This window comes from Sus scrofa, chromosome 15 (genome assembly GCF_054392235.1).
Source record: "Sus scrofa isolate SSC_HxYL_T2T_F1_AM1 chromosome 15, Sscrofa_HxYL_maternal_Yorkshire_Landrace_v2.0, whole genome shotgun sequence".
Classification (NCBI taxonomy): Eukaryota; Metazoa; Chordata; class Mammalia; order Artiodactyla; family Suidae; genus Sus; species Sus scrofa.
Window position 1 is genome coordinate 87675522 of NC_139397.1, and position 14267 is coordinate 87689788.

General features: G+C 35.2%; 1 protein-coding gene across 1 annotated transcript in view; it reads left to right on the plus strand.

Annotated features, from left to right (window-relative positions):
* Positions 1-14267, plus strand: part of LOC146395965 (uncharacterized) — a 300335-nt gene that overhangs the window by 82638 nt on the left and 203430 nt on the right. The window lies entirely within an intron of this gene.

Genomic DNA, 14267 nt, shown 5'->3' on the forward strand with positions numbered 1-14267 from the left:
CCCCAAGTCCTTTTTAAATTGAAAGATTTGGGGTTAATTTCTCATCATTGACTTTGGCAAACTCCTGAAAAAGATATTAATAAGTCACTAGGACCTGCATTTCAGAATATAACCAGTTTACAAAATTAGTCTTACATTAGAATCTTTATTCTCACCTAAATAGAATATCATAGCTGTTTTATATTTTAAGCTTCCAAATGATGAAACTTATAATTTGAAGACAGGCTAAACTCTGCAACTATTTATGTGATTTATAGTCCTTTTTATGTAACAAAACTCATTAGTTAAACACGTAAGATTTAAGATGCTATGCTAAAATGTATCTCCGCCATTAGATTCATTTATCCAAAAAATAGGTGATATTGTCCTAATTAATATATCACTCTTAGCAATTATATGTGAAATCCCTAGACTGGAATTACATCTATTAGAAAGACCAAATAAAAATCAGATGGTTAATTAGATTTTGTGAATAAAATCTCTGAGAAGAAAGACTTTTAATAAACTGAATTAATGTAACTCACAGTTTAAAGTATATATAAAATAAAATCGAACTATCTTAAAAACTGTGGTATTCCATAGTTTGTAGAAGAAGATATTTTTAAGCACTTTTGGGGTGCCAAGCACTACACTTAAATACTGGTAATAAAAGCCAATATCCACTGAACACTTACTCCATAATAGAAACTATATTAAGTTCTTAATAAACATTATATCACTTACTGTATTAATCTCACAAGAGTTCTGTTGAGAAATATTATTACCACCATATTTTAGGTGAGGAAATTAATGTTTCAGTCTGTAAATATTGAATATCATATAAGTACTAGTGGTTGAGCAGGTATTTGAAGCCAGTTGTTCTGAAAGTGGACTCCATGTGCCTGACCATTTCATAACCTTGCCAAATGTCTCAAACCTTCACTAATGTTTTTGAGTTGGATATTATATTCATTTTTATACACAAGGAACTCAAGACACAGTGATGGTTCATATATAGTTCAGTCATGTAATTCAAAAATGCTACAACCACGATTCAAATTCACACTCCATATTTCTGGAAATCTGCAGGGAAAAAAAATGGCAATAGGTAGCTTGATAATATTCATTAATTTATCTGCAACAGTTTCAACATATTAGTTTCAAAATAATGAAAGAATCTGGTTCTAATGGGGCACAAGGAAAACAGATGCTTCTAGAACTCAGTGTGTCTCCAGTGTATGCAGAAAGGCAGGGTTATTTGGAGTGATCCAGCAGCTTCCTAGGCAGCTAGGAGGAAATATCCCATAGGGAAATTGGAGCACCTAGAAAAAAAGTGAGATCTTCCTAAGATCTTGCAAAAATTTTCTACACAAGCAGAATTCTCTTTGGATACTTATGTCAGGACACTTTATTTTCTCTCTATATATTTCTTTTTAGTAACACACAAATTTAGCATGGAACCACAGCATCATAGATGTATTTGGGCTAAAACATGGTGACAGACATTCCTTCTAGGCTATCCAATTATTCGTTTTTCTTACTAAGAGATTCACAATTTTATTTGGAATATCAATATAGGCAAGAAAAATATTTGATTTCCCAGGCTCCCTTGCATGTTGGACTGGTTATGGGCATAATTCTGGATACTAATAAGTAGCCAGGGGTTTCTGGACGAGCAACCTAATGAAAAACAGCCTCACCAAGAGAACATTTAACTTTTCTGTGTTCTTACTTCTGAAAAAGTGAACCTAATTTTTAGGGGTGGCAGCTTTCTTGTAAACTTGAAGATAAAAGCCACATGCTAAGCATGATGAGGAGAGACTAGTGACATAACCAATCCTGGGCTATTTTTGAATTCATTTGTGTATAAAACTAACATGGTATGGTTTTCTGTTTAAGCCACTGTGTCAGGAATTTCTGTAATTTATAGTCATGTAAAATATTAATAGACTCCTAAAAGTTAAGGAGAGAAAATTTGTTTCCACTAAAAATTCAAATATTTCAATTTTATAAGTTTAAAATTAATTGACAATCTTTGAGGAAAGCTTTAAATATATTTTGATGGGTCTTTGTGTAGTACTCAAAATAATTGTCTCTACTGAATGCCATTATTCTGATACTGAAATACTTTCTAAGTCCCACGTATTTCTTGTAAGACATGATCTATACATCTCAGGTCAGAGAATGTATTATGAGTCCCATTTTATTTCCAAAGGACTGAAGCTCAAGGCCATGTGAATAGAAACACTAGGGCAACAGTCTCTAAGAGCTCAGTCCCAGATCTGCATTCTTTGCTACTACACAAGCTGCATGTCTACATTATCACAACCGTGCTTATTACAGTGTTCAGTCCTCTTGGCATTCACTTACTGAATAAGAAGGTGATTTTGATTTTCTTTTTATTGTTCTTTGTGTCCTTCATTGTCAAAGGATAAAAAGCAAACAAACAAACAAACAAAACCCTTATATATCCAATTCCCTCCTTAAATACAGAATTTAAGCAATGTCTGATTCTATCTTCATGTCTCAGATGGGCTAATCTTTACATTGTAAGATGATTTGCCAAGTTTCCATTTCCCCTTGACATGTTTGCATGTGTTTGGGGAGTGGAGGGTGGTGCACAGAGGGTGGAAGCAACAGGGATTGAGGCCCTTTGCCTTCAACACTATGTGCAAAAATTCTCTTTACCAAGGTTCCTTTTGTGGTTCATCAGGTGAAGGCCCCAGTGTAGTCTTTGTGATGATGTGGGTTTTCTCAGTGGATTAAAGATCTAGCGTTGTATTGCTGGTGGCATAGGCTGTAGCTGTTGCTTGGATTTGACTGCTGGCCAGGAACCACAAGTGCAGTCTTTAAAAAAAAAAAAAAAAACAAAAAACAAAAAAAAAAACTTCTCTTCACCAAGAAGTCTATTTTAATGTATTTTATCAAAACAATCAGTTATTTACCAGTCTACTTTCTACACTTTCTGATTAGTGTTTGCATGATATTCAATGACATATTTTTCTTGATTTTTTTATTGTAGCAAACATATATATATATACACAAAATGTACAATTTAGCATTTTAACAATGTTTTAAAATGCCACAGTTCAGTGGCATTAAGTTCATTCACATTATTGTGCACCATCACCACCATCCATCTCCAGAATTTTTTCATCCTCCTCAAATGAAACTCTGTACCCATGAAACAATAACTTCATTCTCTCAAGCCTTGGTAACCACTATTCAATATTGTCTCCATGAATGTGACTATTCTAGGAGCCTCATAGAATTATATACTATTTGTTCTTTTGTGACTGATTTTTTTTTTCACTTAGTATAAGGTCTTCAAGTTTCATACAAGTAACAGCATATATCCGAATTTCCTTCTTTTTAAAGGCTAATTAATATTCCATTGTATGCATATGCTACATTTTGCTTATCCATTCACCTGTTGATGGATATCTAGTTTGCTTCCACCTTTTGGCTGTTGGGAATATGCTGCTATGAAATAAGTAAACAAAAATCTGTTTGAGTTCCTGCTTTCAATATTTTAGGTATACACTCTGAAGTGGAATTTTTGGATCACATGGTAAATGTACCTTTTTGAGGAACCACCATACTGTCTTCCAGAACAGTTGCTCCATTTTACATACCATCCAGCAATATACAAAGGTTCCAATTCTTCTATACTTTTACTTCTATTTTTATATGTTCTTTTATAAATGCTTTACAACTATTTGTCATTTTACCTTTCCTAAAGTAGGCTATTCATGGGCATTTGTTCTTTAATGTTTCTGTTGATGTATCAACGTATTTTTAAAATTTGGGGTCCATGAGAGTCAGAATCACTTGCGGTGCTTTGTAAAGTTCAGATTTCCAATGCCACATTCTAATCCTATTGACTCTGGAACTCCCCACTTGGGGTTTTAGGACTCTGCAATGTTAACAGCATCTCAGAGGGTGTTGGTACACAATAAACATAAGAGGCAGTGCATTTGACCAGACTGTAGAGGGTAGGACTGATTCTTTCTAACCATTCCCAAAGTAAACTTTAAATCTTTGTTTTTCTTTTTGTTATTGACATTGGCAAATATATGGTAAACCTCACAAGAGCATGTTTTGGATGGTTGTTTTTCTTACAGATGTACTCTGTATGTGAAAGTGGTAAAGCTTCCCTATGTGACAGAACTTCAGCTTTGTGTTAAATAGCAGGTATTGTATGATACCCAGCCTGCTTGGGATAATCCATAAAACATTGAATCTTTGATCTTATTTGAATTAAATACTAATTATCCACATCCTGCAGACAGTTTCCTGGGATGCTGCAAGATGGGTCCTTTGACTGAGGGTGGGTTTTTTTTCTATAGAATTTGGAAACAAAAGCTGCTTCAATCAGCCTTTACCTGGCAAACCTTGTAAGCTGAGTACCCAGCACAAGCAGGGGTTATGGTCGAAAGTGCACTTCTCTCTTCCATGACTTACTAAATAATGTAGCTCCCAGAGCTAGCTGTGAGAGATTTGGTGTCTTGTAACCGCTATCTAGCGACGTATGTCCATCATGCTTGATGTTCATTAGTTAGATGAGATCAGTGAGTTAAAGAACTGTTAAATTTGTGTTTTCCTTTAATGGATATGTAACTGTGGTAGCCGAGTCACAGGACAGGAACTTAACAGAAAAGGACATGGCGGTAAGATAAGCTTATTGTAAATATACAACTTCATAAATTCTTCTAATAATTTGTCTTAGGTGCTTTGTCAATTTGCTTAATAAAATGTGAATGAGGAAATAAAGGAAGGAAAAATAAACAAATGCATTATTTCTATCTTTTTTCTTCACCTATATGAATTATGCATGTATCTTATTAGTGGCAAATTAAGTAATGTACTAATTTGAGGTACATTTTCAGGAGGAAGACTAATTGAAAATTTGTTTGCTAAAGTTAGAATAGCCAAAAAATTTAATGGAATTGGCAACATCTAATATTAAACTTTAGATTTTTTTTAATATTATCTGAAAAATCAATTCATTTCTTTCAAGTTCTTATCAGGGAGACATTCAGCAGCTATTTGCCAAAAAGAATTAAAACTCCCTCTCCAAAATAGATCAATTAATTTTTTGATGAACACTTTTAGTCATTGCCTTTAGGATTTTTTTCCTCTGGGAAAAGTGCAGTCTGAGTATATTTCTTAATCACAATAAAAATACCAAATGCTTGTTAATAGAAATGTAAGCAAAAGAGAAAAACGACACTAATATTAGTGCTATAAACTTAATATGTGGGATATTACCTTTTTTGGAAGGTGCTAATTTAGCATATTTCCCTAACCTTAGCTTACTTTCTACAGTTGCAAGACTGAGAATTTCCTTGGCAGAGAATCTGGCTCAGTGACAACAGAAATTTGGCAGGTTCTCGGAAACCTTTTGTTTTGTAGTTTGAAACTGCAGTTTGCTGATGCTGATACACCTCACAATCTTCTTATGTTCTGTCATCTTATTGGGATCATTAGCTACTGTTTTAAGTGAGGCTAGCATTATATTGCAAAATATTTTCCCCTTCCAGGCATATATTGCTATAGTTACCAAAGACGAGACACCACTAAGAAAAGTTCTATCACACAATATATTTTTATTTCACTCTGATGTCTTTTTAATTCTCAAATTGGTAGAGACTTCATTTTAATTAACAAAAAGTTTCCTAGCTTTGGTGAGTATAAAAATTTCTAAAATATATCTGAGAAATATTTTTATGTTGTAGTCATATTTTAGGCGTTCAGGAGTCATTCTGACCTCTGAAATTCAATGTTCAAGAAGATGTTAGGAGAAGTTTGGGATGTAGAAACCAGTAGAAATGATAGAGTGGAATCAGGCATTCACCAAAAAAGCAACTGATTTATGACAGAAATTGTTGTACGAAACAGCTTTGTCATGTAATCCAGGCCCTCCGCAGCAGGCTATGTTTTCAAAACATCAAATTAACACTTATTAATTGGATAGAGTGAAACAGGGTTTAATAACCCACTGAAAAACTCCACCTTCCTGCATTGGGCTAAAGGCTTTCCATCCAGGTCTCCACAGGAAATATGTTGAAAAAGCCTCTCAAGTTCCTGAAGCCCAGTCTGTATTCTTTTACATAATAACCTTTAGCTGATTATTGACATGGAGTACCAGGACTTTGGAACAGTGGAAATAACATCACTTGCAGTCAAGCTCAAGCATCATTTCATAGAACCAATATCAATATATACACATAACCACCAGAAGGGAAAAAGGATGGGATTGCCTGCTGATTCTGGGGAGGGTTTGGTAGTGCTGTAATTTAAAACAAGAGATGACTGCAGTAAATTGACTCTTGGGTTTAAGTTACCTTCAATGGCTATTCTCTGCTTAGTGAAAACTGAGAATGTTAGAATTTGATGCTATAAATATTAGAGTAATGGGTGGGAAGTTTTTTAACATGTCAGAAAAATCTATAATCGTTTCCAAAGGCATTATTTTTTTTCTTCCGCAGAAGGAGATAGGCAGTCTAAACTTACCCTACTAAAGACAATGTTCTTTTTCTTTGTGTAGGAAAGCCAATTTCCTCAAATCCCATTACACTAACATAATTATTTTCACTTTTAAAAATGCTTTCACTTCTTGAATATATGTAAGTATTTAGAAATAATGAAATATACTTCACTTTCATGTATTATTTGCTTAATGTTATATGGTAAATTTATTTCAGTATTTTGATACTGTCTTGGTATTTACTATTTCAGATGGTCATTGGTAGCTAGATTATAATTTATTAAAACATTCTTCATGCTTTGAAATTTAGCATTTTATTTTTTAATGACTATAAAACTGCTGTAAGAGATATTTGCATATAAAGAGGGTTCTATTAAATTTTTATCTTAGGATAATTTTTTGGGGGGGCCACCCCAGGGCATATAGAGATCCTGGTCCGGGGACCAGTTCTGAGTCTCACTTGTGACCTGTGCCACAGCTGTGACAATGCTGGATCCTTAATCGACTGTGCTAAGCTGAGGGTCAAACCCATGTCCTAGGGCTCCAGAGATGTCTGTGACCCCTTCAAGCCATGGCAGCAGTTCCTAAATTTTCCTTTTTGGAAATATAGGTCAAAATTATCAGCACTTTTGTCAACGTTGCCATATATCAGCCTTGAAAATTTTTCAATTTTTTCTATAATAATCATATGTATCTTAGATCTGGAAATGTGTTTCAAATTGATAAATAACTCTGCTTTGAAATTGAAACACTCTTAGAAGAAAATTATACCAAAGTATGTTTTTAAATACAAGAAACAAGAGTTATGATTTAGAAGAAGTCTCAGTAAATCAACCGTATGAGACTATTTACAAAGCTTGTTTAAAATTTAACTTCAGGGAATTTCAGTGGAGCGGGAAAGCATTTGGTAATTTTTCTTCTCACCAAGAATTACTCAGACTTAATTTTTCTTTGAGCAGATTGGTGTGCTTGACAGGCAAAATCATTGTTGTTGTTTTATGAAATGGGCTTCAAACCTTATGTATTATAATTATAAATAATCTCAATGTTACAATAATAGAGGCAGGAGATAATTCTTACAATTACAGAGATTACAAAGTATAAGAACGCTTTTCTAAGAATCCAGTTTTTAACACATTGACAAACTTAGTTCTCCTTCTACACACCTGATGTTCTTTTACATTATATAGCAGATCACTTGGCAGCAACATGAACTAAAGACTTTGGAATGCTCATGTGAATTTTAGTTCATGTGTACTATATACTAAATTTTGTCAGGTTTTTATCTCTGTGAAGCCATGTAAACAATTACCCTCTTTGTTAGTGTTTCTCAAGTACAGATTTCAGATCATCTTCCTTACAACAAACTCAGATGCTTATTCAATAGTGAGCCACAATATTTTTGATAAGTTAGGGATGATTCTCCTGGAGAGTCATGCCATAAGTTGAAACCAGAAGCATAATAAGGAGGTGGTACCAGGACACATGCAAGAAGAGTACAGAGTCAAAGGGAATAGCATTTGGAAAGGTCTTGTGGGAAGGGAGAAAATAGGAATAAATGAGAAAGGACACAGTGAGTAAAATCTCAGAGAGAAAGGAAGATAGATGGGAATCTTGGTTGAAAATCTACTAAATTATCACTAAAACCATCCCCTAGCCTAGGAAAAATGCAGAGTCCATTTACTGAGGTTAGACCAAACCATTTTATATGTCATATGTGACAGTACAAGACAGCACACATTTCTGTGGAAATCCCAACATCAGATGTGTTATGCCCTACTGGTTTTTTTCAGCTTATCAGTTAGTTGTGATTCTGTACACATTTTTCAGTTTTACTCTACCTCAGTCTCCCTCAGTAAAATCTCGGTCTCAATGACTCAACATAGTGATGCCTAACTTAGGGATGACATTCACTTGACAGAGAAAACCAAAGTCCCAAAATTCTGAATTCAAGCTGTTCTTAAGCCTTGTTCACCTGGGGGATCTAAATAGGTGGCAGATAGGATCCACCACAATCCACAAATAGACGTCTGGATATGTGAATATTAGTAAATCTCATGTGAATCAGAGTTCGCCTCACTGAATATGAAAGAAGAGGATGGTGTGACCAATTGGCAATCTTTGCAGCATAGTCGAAGGGAGATCACCTACATAGCTCCTTGGGATCTTCATTTCAACTCAGTTTTTTAAATTAAATTTTTACTTAATTTTAACTACATTTTAATTCAATGATTTTGTTATTATAAAATATACAATTGTCAGAGTTCCCACTGTGGTTCAACTGTAATGAACCTAACTAGTATCCATGAGAATGTGGGTTTTATCCCTGGCCTCAGTGCATTAAAGGATTCGGCATTGCCGTGAGCTGTGGTGTAGGTCACAGGTGTGGCTTGGATCCTGCATTGCTGTGGCTGTGGTGTAGGCTGGCATCTATAGTTTCGATTGTAGGCGTGGCCCTAAAAAGCAAAAAAAAAAAGAAGAAGAATTATCTTCCTTTGTTCATACATAACCAGATTCTGGTTTATTATACAGTTTACTTACTGCTGAGAATGCCTTCTCAGGTTATACATATATGTTGTAGCTTGTATGGTCTCTAACAGATGCCAGCTATTTTTTAATAAAATAAAGATATAAAAATGTTATTTGTTAAATGTAGTAGTTATTAACACAAATAATTTTTAAAAATTTGTCAATGTCATGACTGAAATGAATAATTAATCAATTTCTATATATACATCTCTATCTTTATACTGAGAAAAAATGTGAGGCTTACTTTATATAGTTAGTGATTATTGCCTTACATCAACATTTTTCAAAATGGTTTTGATGAAAGAAAACACTTGAGGATGTTACAATTTATGAAAGAGCTTCTCATTAAGTAGTTTAGAACAACCCTGAATTACTTGGACTTCTTTTTGTCTCAAGGATTTTTCAGCAACCTTTAATTTGGAACACATGGTGGTTCTCTCAGAATGATTCTCTCAGAATAGTTATACAAATATTAAGTTTTTTATACTTATTTGTTTAGATAATGCTGGCTATAATGTATCTGAAAAATGTTGTGGAAAGACTAGAGTTCAATGGGACACTTTAAGGGAAATGCTGCCCCCCTGCTGTGTTGGTTGTCCTTTCCTGACTGGAGAGTATGAGAAGAAGAGTTATGCCCAGTCACACATCATATATCAGCACACTTGGTAGTGAGGGAAACAGTGATGCATCATCATGACAATACTGAAAACACATAGTCTCATGACCACCTGTTGGAATTGGAGAGTAAACCTCTCTTACTTAGAGTATTATGGCAGTGTGGGATCAATAAACAGAAAACACGTAACAGGTTAAATAGGAGAAGCTTAATATAAAGAATTAACTACTACAATAAGAGTGTAACCATAATATATAAGGAAACATTATAGGGTACCCTCAGGTTGAGGGAGAGTAACCAAGGAAGTACAAACTCACAAAGGGTTCAGACTTCTTTGGAGAAGGTATGGATCAGGCCCTAGAACACAGAGAAGCTTGCTGGCTTAGCCAGGATGGGGTGCTCTGGAGTTTCTAGATAATCAATAGGTTACCCTCCAGGGCACAACCTGAACAAATGACCAACAACTGGTAGCAAGGCCATGCAGTGGAAATCAGAGTGTCTATCTGGGCAAGAAGACTTCAGAGGATAAGGACTATGCAGGGGCTGGCAGAGGGAGCAGCTGATTATGTTTATCTCCTGGGCCACAGGCAGGTATGCAAGCTGCTTAAGGGCTCATAGAATCAACAGCTGCTCCCTGTGTGACCCTCCAGACTACGGGCAGCTATAGGATTTTTTTTTTCCACGTTGAGAGGGCTGTGGAAAGATTATCCCCAGGCCGTGGCTATAAGATCACGAGCAGTGGCATTCCGTGTCTGTGACTGCATAGGTTCCACTGGGTGTTCTTACATTCTTGTAAGCCCTGACACTGCTCCAGGAAGGAAATTGCTCTAAGCCTTTCCTCCTGAAATGTCCCTCTGGTGCCCTCTACTGAAAAAGCTAAACATTGTAAAGGAGAAATGCTTAAATGGATTTAGCCATTTATCAAGGAGCATATGTTGAAGGGTATTTGGAGGTGAGAGGTAGTAAGTTGACAAATGACACAGGCATGTCCCTTACCAGTCATAACGGTGGTCTATGTAGCAGAGTGTGTACCTTATCACCCTCTATCACTGTACAAAGTGAGTGCCGGTACTACTTTCTGCCTCACCCTCCCCTCCAAGAGGAATAAAATCTAGAGGAGTGACTACCAAATCATTGATTTATTTGTTTGATTTTTAACATTTTATTCCGAAATAATTCTAGGATCACAGGAAGTTGCAAACATAGTGCAGAGTGACCTCGTGTACACTTTACCCATTTTCTTCCAGTAGTTACTTCTTACATTACTGTAGAAGATTCTTAAAACCAGGAAACTGACATTGGCACAATGCGTATATATATTTTCCTGCCATTTTATCACATGTGTAGACTGTTGCACTTTCATGGCAGTTTTAATTCTCTACAACCATAGCAATAAAAATACAGGACTTATTCACCCCACACAAATCTCTCTTCATAGTCAAATCTACCTGACCCCCACATATCCATAACTCTTAGCAACCACTAATCTGTTTTGTATATCTATAATTTTGTCCTTCAAGAATGTTATATAAATACAGTCATACAGTATGTGAATGTTTTTGAGGTTACATTTTTCACTCAGAATAATCCCTTTCATATATATATGTATTAGTTAATGATTTTTATCTACTCTACAATCTATGTCTTTTATTTAGTCTTTTTAGACCATTTACATTTTATGTAATAATTGATATTATTGGACCTACCCTTTATATTTTGTTTACCTTTGTTCTCTGTGTTTTTTGTTTCTTTCTTGCCTTCTGTGAGTTATTTGAATATGTCTTAGAATCTATTTTGATTTATCCATAGTGCTTTTTAACTATCTCATGTGATAGATTTTTTTGTGTTCTCTCAAGGTATCACATTTTACATATAAAACATCACAGTCTCTTGGCATCATTATTATGCTATTTTGAGTGAAATGTAGAAACTTTATCTCTTTTATCCCTTTATCATCCCTAGTTTATAATAAATCCTCTGCACATACTGAGTACCACATCAGACAGTGTTGTTCATATTGCATCAAGCAGCAACATAATTTAGAAAATCCAAAAGGATAAACTCTAATGTATTTATCCATAATTTTGCTCTTTTTATTATTCTTCATTTATTCCTGGTATTCAAAAATTCCTTCTTTATAATTTTCTTTGTATTTCAAGAAATCCCTTAGTCATTCTTTTAGGATAAGTTTGGTGGCAGTGGAATTCTCTTAGTTTTTCTTTGAGAATGTTGTCATTTTACCTTCATTCCTGAAAGTTAATTTTGGTAGAAATAGAATTTGAGGTTGACAGTTATTTTCTTTTAGCACTTGAAAAATATTGTGCCACTTCCTTCTGGACTCCATCGTTTCTGATAAGATATCTACTGTCATTCGAATTGTTTTTCCACTATAGGTAAAATGTGTTATCTTTCTCACTGCCTTTGAGATTTCTTTTTTTCCAAAAAAATTTTTTTCTGAAATTTCATTTACATGTGTCATAGGAATTAGCTCAGCTTTTTACTATAATTTCATATCTTTCACTAAATTAAGAAATTTTCAGCTATGATTTTTTTGAATGTTTTTTCAGCACCATCATCTTTTCTTCTGGGATTCCAATGACATGAGTGCTAGATATTTTGTTTATGGTTTCATCAGTCCCTAATATTCTGTTTTTTTCACTGTATTTTCTTTATGTTGTTTACATTTCACAATTTCTGTCATTCCATATTCAAGTTCATTGATCCTTTTTTTTTTCTTTTTGTATTGTCCATGCTGCTGAGACTATATAGTGAGGTTTTTGTTTGTTTGTTTTTGTTTTTTCCTTTCTTTTTTTTTTAATTATATATCTCAATTCTAAAATTGCCATTTTGTTCTTTTTTTTTCTTAAATCTTCTATTTGCTAAGCCTTTTCCATTTAAACATTTTCCCAAGAAGTTTGTAATTGTTCGTTTAGCAATTTTATGACTACTTTTAAAATTCTTGTCAGATAATTCTAAATATCTGAGTCATCTAAATGTTGGTTCTGCTGATTTTTCCTGGCTCATGGTATGACCAGTGATTTTCATTTGTATCCTGAACACTTAAGCAATTAAATCTGTTTCAGAAGATGAGGGGAGGAATTGCTTCATTATTGCCAAGTAGGGCAGAGGTCCAGTTTCTCCAATTAGCATTCTTGGTCTCCCTGAAGAGGGGTGATCCACTGCTGTTAGGTGGAGGTAGGATTTCACTGATATTACACTGGATGGCTAGGCATGGGAGAGCCCCCCCACACACACACTTCATTCTCCACTATTAGTGGCTTCCACTAATACCACTACTGGAAGTGAGGCCTCACCAGTGTGGATGATGGTAAAAGTGCTAGCTGCCAATGCTGGGTCCTCTGATGCAGGCAGTGAAGGGGAGAAATGTCTCATTACCAGATGGTGTAGAGGTGCATGATCCTTACATAGCCTCCACTGGTATCTTAGAGAAAAGTCTTATTGCTATCAAGCGGGCATGAAAATCCTAGCTCTCTACCCTGTTTTCTTTGATACCATGGTTGTGGTGGGAGGGGAGTCAGTGAGGGGCAAATTCACTAGTGTTTGTGATAAATATATATTTGGTCTTTGTCCGTAGTTCCTGGTGCACAGCTGCTAAGCCTCTTGGAATGTATGCTAATGAGATGACTAGTGGCTGAGAGCCCTAGATAGCTTCACAATGAGCATTGCTCACCAGAAATACCAAAGTGTGATTAGAAAGTAGGAACTTTTAACCCCACTCTCTGACATCCAAGGAAAGGAGAGGCCTGGAACTTAAGTTAATCACCAGCAGTCAATGATTTAATCAATCATACATATGTAATCCTTTATTAAGACTCTTTAAATGATGGAATTGGAGCACTTCTTTGTTGGTGAATATATCAAATTGCTGGGAGGATGGCATACCTGGAGAAAGCCTGAAGACTCCACACCCCTTCCCTATACTTGCCCTGTGCATCTCATGCATTTTTCTGTCCACATGTTGTATCCTTTAAAATAAACAGGTAAACTTAAGTAATGTACCTTTCTGAGTTCTGTGATTCTTCCAAATTACCAGACCTGAGTGGGGATATCATAGGATCCTCTAATTTACAGTCAATTGGCTTAGAGGTGGTCACATGGGACCTGCCCCTAGCCTCTGAAGTGGGGGCAGTCTTGTGGGACTGACACCTTCACCTTAGAAATATATGGTAAAGCCAGATAATGTCAGAACTGAATGAATTGTAAACACCCAGTTGGAGTCCAGAGAGTTGGGGAATTGGCATATATGGGGAAGAAACTCACATATATTGTGGGTATATTTCATTATATGTCTGGGGTATGGCAATTATTGTCTAAAAATTTTGTCTTGCTAACTTTCCCCTTACTACTTCTTTGGCTAGAGATCAGACTTTTCTTGGAGAATTGTCTTTGATACCATTGGAGTCTTTGGGTAACTGGCTCATTCAGCAACAAGTTCTAGATGTATAAGGCTAAAAGAAAACCCAGGAATTCACCACCATCTTGCTTCTCAACGCCAAAGTCCCTAGGCTGTCTCTTCTCTCTACCTTTTAAAGTCTTCTTATTTTTTATATTTTTTTTCTAGGAGCTTTAGCTATATTTAGGAAGAGGAATAGAGAAAATTCCTCTATTCCATTTTTATCTAGAGATAGAAGT